The sequence below is a fragment of the Chrysoperla carnea genome, chromosome 4 (genome assembly GCF_905475395.1).
Source record: "Chrysoperla carnea chromosome 4, inChrCarn1.1, whole genome shotgun sequence".
Taxonomy (NCBI): domain Eukaryota; kingdom Metazoa; phylum Arthropoda; class Insecta; order Neuroptera; family Chrysopidae; genus Chrysoperla; species Chrysoperla carnea.
The window spans coordinates 5,800,818-5,815,941 of record NC_058340.1 but is presented as its reverse complement, the minus strand read 5'-3'; the positions used below and the strand labels follow the sequence as shown (position 1 = coordinate 5,815,941).

Genomic DNA, 15,124 nt, shown 5'->3' with positions numbered 1-15,124 from the left:
GGTACGTATACGATTACTCCTCATCTGATTTTATATTTTTCCTCACAGGATTTCTCGTTGGACAACTACTAGAAATTATTTATCATAATAATTCCACGAAGGGCACATTTTAAAATATTAATATAAGGAATCATTTGAAAATTATATGTAGTAGAAATTCCAGATTGAACATTTTTATTACAAAAAAATATTCATTTATGATATAAATAGTAATCATATCGTAGTCGGTGAACTATACCTCTAATTATTTTATTGAGAAGATAATCTAAGCTTTATCTAACGTGAAGTTAAATACACGTAGTGGATCTGTAATCCCAGTTGTACATACCAGTATTTTCAATTACACGATTAAATATGTATCAAGCGACATTACCTGTAAGGAATTTAAGTGCATATTTATTGTAGTCCAATAAAATGAAGATTTAAACTACCAACAAAACGGAAACCTGCATTTTTGAATAAAAGTTCATTTCGACATAAATTTGAAGTATGTATAGGGATTTTTGGGGTAGTTTTTAACAACCCCCTTGGAAGAATTCAATATTTTTAAACTATGAATATTTATATTAAAAAGCCGTGGATTAGAGTCTGGCGTGACCCTTGAGGTTCACACGAATAATTTCGCAACATAACAAAAATTTTAAAAATAAAACCTTCACCGATTCGATCGAATACTATTAAATTGTGTTCAAATCATATTACCTTTAATACGCATCGATCGACACGTCAACAAAGTCGATATTATTTTGTGTTCGTGCGATTTCGACGATGAAAAAAAAGTCTACGGACGTACGTACACACGCTTCTTCTCAAACTTAGTGTTAATGCCTTGTCCTAACCATGAAACGTAAAGATATGTTGATAATTTCGATTTCGAAAATCGGACCCATTACAATAACTTCCTATACTGAGAAGTTAACAATAAGTATGCTTAAAAAGTCTAAACAAATTTATGTCAAAACTTAAAAATGCAGGCTTCCGTTTTGATGGTAGATTATTTCTTCATTTTATTGGATTAGTGTAGGTATACTGTTTTAAAATATGTTCTTACACAGCCATATTTGTAATAATAAAAATAAGAATAATATTTCTTTTTGTTTTCAGTTTCGCATAAACATAAAATTTTATAATATGCACAAAACTTTAATAATAACCATTCATTTTAAATAAATGTAGGTACGTGATATACCTGACCCTATTAGGGTAGTAAGCACGCCCTAAAAATAGACAAAGTACGTATAATTAAACAAATAAAATATAAAATGCCTAAAAAGAAATTTTGATAAGGTTAATATCCCATAGATATTCGATAAGATAATTTAGTTGTATAAAATATATTATTGTGGATATTTAGAAAAAATTTAACGTTGGAAGTCATTTTACGCTAAATTAATAGCACTAGAGATGTATTTATTTAAAATTACACTTTGTTTTGTAGTTTTAAGTCGCATTTCTTCCAAAAGCTAATGTTTTTTTGAAAAAGTGTTCAAAAAAATTGTTAGTTTTCTAATGAGGATCAACTTTCTAATTTAAAGTGTTATTCTATCTCTTACCAATTAGAATAAATTGGCTATTAAAGCAACCCAAAGAATTCAAGAAAGAGGTCCTATCTGATGTCAGAATATGATGGCCCCCATCTTTTGTTTAAGTAAATTTTTGGATGTTTAACTGCGAAACGAGCTAGTAGTTATTATAGATTAAAATGGCCCATCCAGTGTTAATAGTTAATTAGCAATTAACATCATTTATTTTAAATTAGTGCTACAGATTTACCGAGATTAACTATCAAATTAGAAATAGAAATCACAATTACCGAGATTACAATTTTGCTAGATACTGAAACCAAAAATCACAAATATTTAACCATGTATGCATATCAAAGGAATCTACCTACATGCAAATTGTTGTAAGTACACAGTTTATTTAGGTATCAACTTTAACGAAAATGACGAAAAACACGTGAAAATACAATTGACTGAGTAGATTGTTGAAATATCCTATACAGAAAGTGTTGAATATCAGTGCTTGTATTATTTTTTATAAATTAAATATGAACATTTTTTTCCGAAAATTTTTAAATGTTTCTTGGATTTTTGTTTTTTGATTTATTTGTTTAATATAATTGAATTTTTGGAATTATGTTAGAATTTGTTTGCTGGTTGGGGGTAAAACCAAAAAATGTGCAACAATTTAAAACGGCCCCAAAATCCGACGATGTTACCCTAGGAAACTAATAATTTATAAATGGATTCAGCTTGAAATGAATTTTGAGAATATTTTGAAAATGGTTAACAATCTGTCAATTTATTATATTTTTAGTACAAAATTTATAAATTTAATTCAAATTAAAAAAAAAAAAAAATGAGTTGTGCGTTATCAGAAGGAGTTAAACATAATAGAGATAATTGAGAATAAGTACAAGGAAATTTTATGTTATGTCATATTAAATATCTTGCTTAAACAAATTATGGAACGCACATATTTAAAACAAGTATTTGACTTGAAGTATAATAAGCTATAATAAATATTAAATTCTTTAAACAAAAAACAAGTATTTGACTTCTTAAATTAATAATTAATAATTTAAATTTTCAGCATTACTAATGCACAGATATGCAAACAATTTTTTTTTTTTTTGGATAGAAAATTGACTATAAGCGTATTTTTTAAAATATAGACAGAAGAGAAAAGCACAAAATGATCTTACAAAATTGAACATCAATCATTCAAACCAGGAAAAAACTCAAAGCAAATCTGAGTAAAAAAGTAAGCGCTACATTTATAATGTACGAAGATACGATATTAACATAGTTCCTACCGGGCGTCCCACGACACCTCTCGTTCTTGTTTTCTTGCCAGAAAAATGGAAAATAAACGTTTTGTCTATACTTGCGGTCTTAGGACAAGGGTTGAAAAAATAATATGTGTAATTTTATCCAAATAAAATAGGTATAAATGAAAGGTAATATTATTCAGTTTTTCGATGATTTTTTCAGCAAGATTTTAACTAGTATATTGATATACAACAGAGTATTTAATCAGTTAACACTGTTAGTACTAATATATCTTGTTTCATTTAACTTTTATGTAATAGCAATCAAGTATTATGGTTGTAATAGTAGTTGAAGCATTTTTCTATCATATTTCGAATTTTCTATTGTGTGTATAGGGTACCAAGTTGTACCAGGCATCAAAGTTTACATCATTGTGTTGTTTTAAAAAAAAAACAATAGAAATAGTTTCCCCAATTCGTACTGTGCTTGAGTTTTCTTTGTGGCGTTTTCCATAGTAACGATACGCTATGTTAATATAATTATATCAATGGGTATATAAATTCTAGGGTTTGTATATACGGTTTACATTGAAAATTTAATAATATTTTCTATAAAATTTAAATAAGTAATTATGTTGGTTTAAAAATATAATTTATGCAATGGAAGTTATCAGAAGTTAAAGATAATAGAGATAATCTAAAGTAAGTACAAGGAAATTTTATGTTATGTCATAATAAATATCCTGATCAAATTAAATTAAGAGACGCACCTCTAAGGTTGACTATTAAATCAAAAGTAGGTCTTTTTTAAACTAATATTACATTGAATTAATATAAAATATATTAAATTCTTAAAATAATAAAACAAGTATTTGACTTCTAAAATTAATACCTTGAATTTTCAGAAAAATATCTTGTAAATAAAGTAGTAAGCGCTACATTTACTCTCGTTCTTCTTTTTTATTGAAACATTAAAAAATATCTTTCATATTTTACTTGAAAACAAATGCAAACATGAATTCATTAGTATTGTTAACACCACAAAAGTAATAGTATTCATAGTACTACATTTTACCCTCTCGATTACTTGTCTTTCCGTAAGTAAACTTTGTCTGTATTTACCTACTTGCTATCTTCGGATTAATATCACATACATAGTGAGTGATATTATCCGGGAATACTTTAAACTTAGTGATTTAAATTGTAGCGGTCTTAACGAAATCAAATTTGTGTAATGTCTATACTCAAATAATTATACGAATTTTTATTGTTAAGATTTTTGACTACATACAAATATAATACAATTCACAACACTTTTATTTTAATGTTATTATGATAGATGAGTTCTTCACTCCACTCGTTCTGTAGTTAACTTGAAGAATCTGTTTTCTAATCTGAACTATTGTAATCTGTCTTATTGTACTCGTATTATCATATGATCGTATCGCACGCTGTTGTTTATATAGATACAATCCATTGTTATCGTATCGTCTAGAACTGTCACGTATGTTCTATTGCATATATTGTTTCCTATCTTTGTTTACGTAATATAAAACGATATTGTTTATTTATTTTTAGTATTGTCTAGATTACATTTGTTTTTAAGATAGTATGTGTGTGAACGGATTGTTAACGCCAGAAAAGTAATAGTATTCATAGTACTACATCTTACCCTACTATGTATATACAATATACAGATATAGAATGGAAGTGAAAAACGTTATCATAATGAAGTCATAACACAAGAGATGAGATAAACATATTACATGTATCCTCCCTTTGGGTATTGTGACAAATTCGATACAATTCTACAAACACAAAATTGTGTGTACACACATTTAACAATTTACTTTATATTTTATATTACAAACAAGTATTGAAGAACCTATATTATATCAAATGGCAAGGAGAGGTATAAGTTGTGGATATCTATAAACATATATAATAGAAGTTCTATACTGACTAGAATAGATCGAAGTCTTCTACATATCTATTTTAAGTTCAGTTAGAAATAAGCAAAAATGTTAATTTATGTTCTCTTAAAGATGATCGAGTATCAGGGCAATTTTGGATAAAAGGGTTGATTTTTTTAAAAATCAATTCTGAAATTTTAGGGGGAGTTGCTTGATTACTTAAATAATACATGAATTTCAAAAGTAGGCATATTTAACATTGTTCTTATACTAAGACGGATAATATGATTTTATAGATTTCTCCAAAACTAGTCGGTGGGAAAAAAAAACTATTTTAATTTAAGTTAAAACGTTGTGCTCGGCTAATTAAGCATATATGCGCGCGAGTTGGGACACAATTACAAAAAATATATATGTTTAATTTTAATGGTGAATTATGTTATAGACTTATTCGCTCCGTGCGCGAGTTTCGTTTCCATGGTAACGAAACACTACTTTAATTATAGAATTGTATGGATACATATATAATTGTATGGATTGCATTTAAGACTTACATTGAAAATTTAATATTATTGTCTCACAAATTTAAATAAATAATTATGATAATTTACATTTGACAAATAATATTTGTGCAATTTGATTTCTTATTTTCACAATTTTTAATGCAGTAAGTTTAATTAATTCGTGTTTTACAATAATTTTAATTTGACATTTCTATAACATTAACATTTAAGAACTACAAATTAGTAATAACAGCCCCCTTTAACGCCAAAATTTTTCACTGGAAGCGCTGGCATCGATTTTATTGTCCCTACCATGACTACGCACACAACGATTGACTAGACACTATAAGACGAAAAGTAAAAATAATATTTTTCGATATCTGGAGTTAGTTTCAAATTATCGAAAATTGAAAATTTTGTTTAATTATTTCCTTCGATATTTTGAAAACCAAGGTAGATATCGAAAAATTGTATTCCTATTTTTCGTCTACATCATGAAATTATAACAAAATCTACGTCAATTAAACTAAATTGGGCCATGGTCGTTAAATATAAACTAACTTGAGCCATGGTAGTACAAAAAAAAACAGAAACCACATATAAAATATTATTGTGAGAAATGGAAAATTCAAAAAGTATAATAGTTTGGTGCCACACATTGATTAGACATTTTTATAAAAAAAACATACCATCCGATTATTTTATTCAAATTTAATAACATTTCGTTGTGTTAGATCTGTGTGATCCAGAACGTTAGTAAAAAATCATTCAGGAACAAATCAAGGTACTGAATCCAAGTGAGGTAATTTAATATATCACATACTTGGTTTGTAAAAGTCTAATCGTATATAGGTAGCTTTAATAACCAATATCCCATGTATATCTACCTATAAACACGAAGTAGTAATAGAATGAATGGTATGTCAGAATGGCATTCTTGTTGTATGATGGATACAACAAATATTATTATATTATTATCATACAATGGTTTCGCGTTTCTATGTTTTCTTCGTCCTTTTTTTATATTAGGTAAAAATGGTACATGTGTTTATACTTTTTATATGATGTAGTAGACCTATTACTTAATACGATAATATTTCATCAATTCTCCAAAGGCTGCTTATATTTCATTGGATTCAATAAGTAATATGTTAATGATTAATTTTAGCATTAAGGAAATTTTGTATAGCAAAAATATTGACCGGTTTAATGTTTGTTGAGGCGTTACACGAAAAGAAACACCGTTAACTTAAAATTTTGAGCCAATGCTCTTGAACATGTTAAAAATTGATAACTAAATTTTTAATAAAATAAATAATTTAAAAAACTGGACTGCGTTAAATAAAATCAGAAAAGACAGAAACAAGTTCAGAAGTTTACATACCCATTTTAATAGTCGGGGCCTATTATTGGGCATATTTGAGTCTGTTTAGATTTTAATAGGCTCCGTCGTTTAAAGTCGCTATGAAAATTTCTTTCGTTTCAGATTTTATTTAATGCAGTCGAACTTTTTATTATTGTTATTTATTTTATTTCACACTTTTTAGTGTTCTGGCACTAAAAACACCGCTTATTATACTTTATTAAAACTTTTAAACCAATTTATTATTCCTAATTATATTTAAACATATAACTTATATATAACTAGCTGTGAACTACCCGCTTTGCTGGGCAACATCATCACTTGTACCCCTCCCTCCACATTTCCTTGCGTGGGATAACAGTTTTGTAATGTACACGTCATGCTCTTTTATTTGATACCCCACTTAGGTATATTTGTAAATATTCGATAATTCCTTCCCACTTTCTCGCTACACCTTTCTACCCTCCGAAGGTTAAAAGTAGATAAAAAAAATAGATCTTTGAAGCTGGTTGTATATCGTGTCAATATTTGAGCTTAATCGATGCACAACTTTTTTACTATTTGAAGCATATCCATTTCAACCGCTATTTCAACCCCTTCCTCTACTATAATATAGATTATTATACATAATTATTATACATACGTATTATACATAAAAACCTTCCTCTTGAATCACTCTATCTAATAATAAAAACCGCATCAAAATCCGTTGCGTAGTTTCAAAGAATTAAGCGTACAAAGGGACATAGGGACATAGGGACAGAAAAAGCGACTTTGTTTTATAATATGTAGTGATTTTGAAATACGCTTTTAATTTCCTTTACTTTGATACCATACTCGATATCTTTTGATAATTATTTTAAATAAATTATTGTTTTATTTTTTATTTTTTTATTAACGTATTACTATTGCACTCCAAAAATCCGTCATTTTGTTTTATTTTTTAAAACACCTATCTAAGAACACTTGGGTTTTGTTCTTCTAATTTTCTGTGTTTTTTTTTAGGTATAATAGTTAATTAGTCACCTGAACCAAGCGTTTCTCTTCTATTGGTTTGCTGTAAGGTAAGCATAAAAAACATATTTCATTATTATTTTTAACTATGTGATTGCATTATTATTGGATTATATGTGATTACTTTTATTTATTTATTTTATAAGGGTACGCTTTTTTATCATGCCCTTTTAGGTACAGTTCTGAAAGTAAGATGGAATTCTACAATTTTATGAGCCAATTTCATTTTTCGATGAAATTGGGCATATAATTCTTTTTTCCAAAATAGCCAGTAAATATAAGAAATGGAATCAATAGGCGATCGAAATATCATTTCCACATATTTCGGACTTTGCAAGTCTTCTTAAAATTTCTTAGAGATTATTTAAAAAAATGAAGAAGCAAAATTGCATAAAATCGTAAAAAAGTAAATTTGACTCCTATTTCAAGAATGTTTTTCGCCCTGCATATAACAAAAATTCATCCCTTAGAAGAAAAATGATTAACTCGATTAAAATGTTTCGTAGTATACAAATATTTTTTAAATATCCAAACTTTATTTTTACTTCCATATAATTAATACTCTAGCGTTAATATAAAGTTTAGCAAAAATATTCAAGTTATATAAAAATATTAAAACTTAAATATAAATATGCGACATAAAACAACCATAAAACTAACAAAACTTATAATATAGTGGGATGAAAGGAATCAAATGAGGGGGAGGGTGATTATAATATAAATATTTGCATCGAGAATTGAAGCAGTTGTTTCTAAAGCTAAATAGATCGCAGCAAAAATATTTACTTTCGAAATAAGTATTTATATGATTTTGAAATAATATTATTATACAGAAATATATTTTCTTTGAATGTTTTAGTTCTTAAAAAAATAAAATGGGATAATTAATGCGCTAATTAGGTGCAAATTTTATAGTATGTATTAATATGGAAATATCAGTTATGTGTGTGTGGCCATTTATGAGTGGATATCTTTCTTAACTTACGTGACGTCAAAAAATAAACGATTGCGTCATCAACACTGCCTATACATGGTATTTCAACAATTAACTCTTAACAATTAGCTAATTGTTTATTTTCACTTGTTACTAATAGCAAATTAAGTGTTAATAATTCAATCCAAAACCATTTATGATGTTAGGTGAATTTGTCAACAATAATATTTGATTTACATTAAATTAGAAACGCATTAGTGAACTAAAGTGTAGGTACTTCAGGTATATTAGTATTGACATAATATCTACCGAATTATATCACCAAAAAGAAGGTGATAAAGTTCAGTAGACATTATTAATTTAAATTAATAGTTAATTATTTAAAAAAGAAAATCAAACGAATATGTAATCTAAAATTGAGTGGGCAATTTTGGCAATTTTTAACAAAACTTAAGCGACAGGCGAAACTATCCGACGTCTGGAATTTAAGGCAAGGCTTAAGAGTCACAACTCCCTATAAAGATTTCTTCTCTATGCTATAAATTATGAAAACCAGTTTGAAAGGTTCCTTCTTGATTCGAAATGGATAGGGGAAAATGGGGCACAGTGAAACAAAAAAATTTTGTTGAAGTTTTAAAGAGAAAATAATTTCATCCTGTTTAAAAATTCGCCGTTTAAAATTAAAACTTCCAATTTTCTTGCTAGTATTGCATGTCCACTTTTATTTTATTTTAAAATTTTAATAATTTAAAACATGACATGTTTCGTCTAATATAGACATTTTCAAACTGTGAACAGTTTGAAAATTTTTATCCAAAATTGCCCTGGCGCTTATACATCCTTAAATATAAATATAATAACATTTATAAAGTATATATTTGAAGTGTATATTGAACGACGATGTCATGTTGATGTATTTGGTCGAACTGATTAATTTGATTTTAATGTTCATTATTGTAACCTAGTTTTTGTTTAGTGCATTTGTGGTAGTTGATACCTTGATTTAATTATATACCGTTATAAGGTCCTGGAATAATACCAACTGATCCCCCAACCGTTCATATTTGATCGCTATGTTTCCATTATATAAAAATGTGAATATCTACTGCTATTTAAAAAATAATTTATTTACGAAACATAAATAAAATACACTATATATATTATATATATGTAAACATGTAGTGCCTAAAGTGAAAATATTAATTACTACAACAAACTTCGATCAGCGTTAACATAAGCGTGAGTGGAACCATTTATATACAATTATACTGTTATTGTTAATTAATATTGTTCTTATACACACATTCCATCATGATGGCTGAAAATTGAACGTTAATTGAAAAATTCTATGAATAATATCAGTAGCAAAGAAAACATGTTTAGTTATATTTCATTTGAAAATATAGACTTATGCCCTTCATTAAAGCTCAGGGGAAATTTCATGCTAAATTTCTATACTGGGAACTTCTTAAGGTAGTACGAACACGAAAGCAATTTAGATTTAGGGTTAAAATTACTTGTACCTACCTTAACTTTGATGATGAATTTTGTTATAACTTTATGAATGTAGACGAAAAATAAGAATGCAATTTTTCAATATCTGTATTGGTTTTCGAAATATCGAAAACTAAATAATTAAACAAAATTTTCAATTTTCGATATTTTGAAAATTACTTCAGATGGCGAAAAATTTTAGCCTTACTTTTCGTTTTATATTGTCAAGTTATAAAGCAATTCAACATCAAAACTGAAAATATATAATTTTTTTAATTTGTGTCTCCGTGGTCATACATCCTTAATTTGTCGGGCACAATGGGTTTTTTTCTGTTTTCAATAATTTATTAAGATTTTAAATTAATTTTTTTTTTACCGATTTACCATAAAAATGTTAAATATGAATACTTTTGAAGTCATTTATTTATTTAGATAATCGGGCAATCCTACCTCTAATTCATAGGTTTCAAACGGAAAATCCAATGGATGAATCTCCTTTATCTCCTTTCCTTTATATCCTTAATCTCCTTTACCGTTCTCGGTAAAGGAAATTTGAATAGGAATTGAAACAAAATTACAATAAGGGTTGAATTGTTTGCAGGCTTAGACAATGTAAAGAAATTGGCTTTTCGTAGCCAACTTCGCAGCTATCTTTTCTCCTTTTTATGTCAAAATATTTTTGTGTTTGTTTAATCAATTTCCTCTGTTAAACATTAATATGTTACGGTAAGAAAGCGCCTTTTGGTAGTATCAACTCTTTCTCCTTCTTCCTGCTGTCTTATTTGTACACTTTATGTTTCAATATAAAGCATTTAATAATAATAAAACCAGTTTAATGAGAGGAGGGGGTAATATGATTTTTGTATTGGAGCCCTGCTACTCTAACTAAAGAGTTTTTGTTTTTTTTAATTTTTTTCTAAACAAAATATTCATAAATGCGCATCTGTTATTTTTGCATGTAATAGATAAATGGGAAATTTAATTAAAATGTGTAGGCGATAATCTGTTTATAATGTTTAACACTGATATTGTTGTAATTATATGGGATTTATCAAAGTAAATTAAAATTAAAGTAGTAAAATAAATTTCCATGGTCTTTTTATAGATATTATGTTAACAAATCACTAAAATAAATTAAGTTTCTTGAAATTTACTTTTCTGAATGTTATATTAAGAATAGGTTCTTAATGTTCGATAACCAACGTAGAATATTCGACAACTAAAGAAGTATAACAATCTTCGAGTGATTTTATGCATATTTTCACTTAGATATTACCTAAATTGAGGTTTTATCCAATTCCAAAGTTTGAGGTTCGTGAAAATGGAGAGAAATTTTTTTTCACATATTGTACTTTTTAATTTACACTGCGTAATAATTGATGATATAAACGGATTATATATATTATAACTGCGTTAGCTAAGCGAATTCCCTCAGAGATGGAAAAAACACATTTTTCTTAAAATTGAATAAATTATTTTAATTTTTCAAGAATTCGAAAACTATGCGCCTAGAGAAAGTATCAAAAGAGTAATTTTTTGCCTAAAACTGATCCAAAAATGCAGAAATATTTTTTATTTAAAGAAAATTCAAAAATTTGTACTATACGCCACTTTTTTCTAAGACATTGTAGAGCTTTCTTTAAAAGTATCGAACTTTTTAGAAAAATTTGGAAAATTTTTATTGAAACGCAAACTTTATAAAAGTTTTTTTAAATTTAGTATTTTTTAGAAGAAAATGCAAATTAATATATTTTCGAAATTATTAGTGCACAATTCGAGACACTATTGTCTAAAATTGTGGATTTAGAATGGCCCTTCAATCACTTTTTCATAAATTGACAGTGAGACATTCAGGCTTCCGTATATAAGTGTATTGTGTATTCAAAAATTGTAAAAATTATATTCGTTTAAATTTTTACTCATAAATATTTTAATACTTTTTTATGTTCGATCATTTAATGGAAAATATATTTTTTATATCCTTGTGTGTATAGAAAAAAAAAAGAAAAGAACACACACACACACATAAACAAAATGGTAAAAACACATAAGTTTATTCAAATATTTCAGAAGAAAAGATAAAAATATTTGTCATAAGAGATGCTTATAATTCAATTCATGAGATTAATTCAATTCATCGTTCTTGGGGTTATGTCTGCCTACTCTTGTATATTTGTTTGTTACAACTTAAATTCTGGTTTAAATATCGATTTTAATTTTGTTATACAAGCTTTTTGGGCTACTGAAATGAAATTTCAAAGTTATAAGGCCTAAATTTAGATCAGTTTGATTGTGAAAAACTATTTTACAAAGTTGGGTTTTCTTCTATATATGCAAAATTTGAAAGTGGAGTCTAGACAACGATTCAACGAGAAAAATTACATGAATAATATATATCCCTATATATTATAAATGTGAAAGTAAGGATGCTTGTTTGTTTGGGTGTTTGCTACGCTTTCACGCAAAAAGCAAATGGATTTGAACGAAACTGTACAATAAAATAGCTCATTCATGAGACAAACGCATGAGCTATAATTTAGAGACATTAAAAAAATGAGTGTTATTTCGAACCATAAATGAAAGATTTCTGTAAAATTGTGTGCAATATACAATTCATGGCCACCTATTCTGATAAACTCAATGAATCAAGATATATAACTATGTTGAGTGGAAGTTATAACGCGGTGGGTCTTTACTTTTAAGCTCAGCGAAGCGAGCGGGTATCCAACTAGTCAATGAATTCAACTAAATGAATTTTCTAGATTGTTTGTTATCAAATGGAATATTTATCATCAAAGTAGATGACTCGGTGAACTTCGTTTCACTTAAATTTTATTTAATTGTAACTATTCATCAGCGATTATTAATCTTAATTGATCTACAGCTCAAAACTAAACTTACCTAAATACCAAGTAACAATACCTTAATAATAATGAATAATTCCTAAATAATAATAAAATACCTGTTCACAATTGTTTCTAGATAAATATGGTGGGAGCGCAAATAAATACATAAGTATATAAGTAAGGCAATATAATACATCATTTATATGCGCTTCCTCCATTTATTGCATTTCTTATTTTGTCTTAAATGTTCCGTTAAACTTTTAATTTTTTCTTTCATAAGGATCTTGTGATGACTAGAGGAAGTTCGATATTGAAATATAGATATCGATGGTCGATACTTTATTTTAAATAAGTTTTTCCCTTTTCCCTGGTTTAGATCTGCTAAATATTTCAAAGTCAACAAATGCGATAAAATTTTGGATCTTTAGTTATCATTTTACTCCTGTGATATCAGAAATAGATGGTAAATATTTAATTTCTTCAGCTACATCTATAGCATTTGAAAATTTTCTAAAACAGGAGTTTTGTACTTATAATTTTTCAGCTGCTCTCCACTTGATATCTGTTAATAATACGAAAATATTAGAAAACATCATTTTACAGGTTGCCATAGATAACTTCAGATAGAAAAGTTCCTTTGCAGTTTTGGAACCGATGCAGCATTAACGAGATACGAAAAAATTTCTCTTTCATTTATCCACAAAATAATTTTTTAATAATCAATACTTTTATATCAATTTTATATAAATATGGGCCCTTTAAGAAATGTTTTATAAAATTTAAAGAAAAATTGAATGAAACTCAATTAATTTTTTTTAATCGGGAAGGTAAAATACATTTGTTTATAATCCTTCTATTAATGATTTTATAAACAGTAATAACATCCTATTTAAAATGATATAAATAAATTATGAAGTATTCATTAAAACTAGTTCGACCCGTGAGGAATTCCGCTCCTGTGATACCGGTACCCGTGGCTTAAAACGACAACTTAATTGTTTAAATTAGAATAAGGCGAACAGGTTGAAAAAATATTTTATATAATAAAAAAAACTTTTAACAAAAAGAAAACCGACTTCAAAAGGAAAAGTTTTCCAAAATATATTAAAATGCACTAAAAAGTGAAAAAATAACGATAATATAATGTAGTTAAAATTATTGTTATTTTTGTAGTCGGTGTCAGCCAAGCTAATGTAGAAAACTGTTCTGTCAGAGTTGTTTCCTTGGCTGACACCGACTCCAAAAATAACAATAATTTTAACTACATTATATTATCGTTATTTTTTTACTTTTTAGTGCATTTTAATATATTTTGGAAGTTTTCCTTTGAAGTCGGCTTTCTTTTTGTAAAAAGTTTTTTATATTTTGTGATTTTTAGTGAATCTGAAGTACACTCACTAACTTGTCATTAAAAAAAGAATTATCGAAGTGATATTGAGTTATTCGTCCTCTTGTCGTGCATACTTAATGCAAATTTAAGACTTTTATGGTTTTCTTATGGATGCCGTTGTCAAAACTGTACCAAAATGAAATGAGACCAAACGGGAAGCATCAGCTTTCAAACAGATAAAGAATCATCAAAATCGGTTCACCCAGTCAAAAGTTCTGAGGTAACAAACATAAAAAAAAACTAAAAGTTTTTTGGATTATTTTCATTTTCTCTTCGGTATCAAAATATCTTTAATCTATAAAAATTATCCCTGGAAAAAGTAAAAATTCTGAAGTCCATACGCAGTTCAATCGACACAAAATTTCTGTAAGTATCTATCAATCTACAATCACAAATTAATATAATCAACATCCGTGGTTACCGTTACCCGTGGCTCGATCAGAGTATCAGGAGCATCTGTAAAAACTAACATGTTTGCGTAATAAACTTATTATTTAAATTTATGAATATTCTTTCGTTCAAAATATTTGTCTAGCGTTTTTTTTCCTAAGCAGTACATTTTTAGACAGTAAGTATATTTTACGCCAAACTTAGACATAATAAGCTTGAAAATGAGGGGAGAATAATGGAATTTGATAAAGTAATAAGGAAGATAAAGGTGGGACAGAAAAAAACTTGCTAGAGTTATAATATATAAGATAATGAAGTTTAGATATAATATGGTGATGATCTATTGTATGTATGTGTTACCTATATGTAAATTATATGGTTACTACACCAAGTAATTAAATTTTCAAATTATTAATTAGTCAGATTTAATAGGGAAGGTTTTATATATATCTATCTATGATATGGTAGCTTGCCCAGGTATGTATCAGAGATATACATAAACAA

General features: G+C 27.3%; 1 protein-coding gene across 1 annotated transcript in view; it reads left to right on the top strand.

The window, feature by feature from the left end:
* Positions 1-15,124, top strand: part of LOC123297244 (tachykinins) — a 163,510-nt gene that overhangs the window by 28,336 nt on the left and 120,050 nt on the right. The window contains exon 2 of the mRNA XM_044878831.1: positions 7,558-7,616. The gene's annotated coding sequence lies outside the window, so the exon portion shown is untranslated. The remainder of the gene's footprint in view (positions 1-7,557; positions 7,617-15,124) is intronic.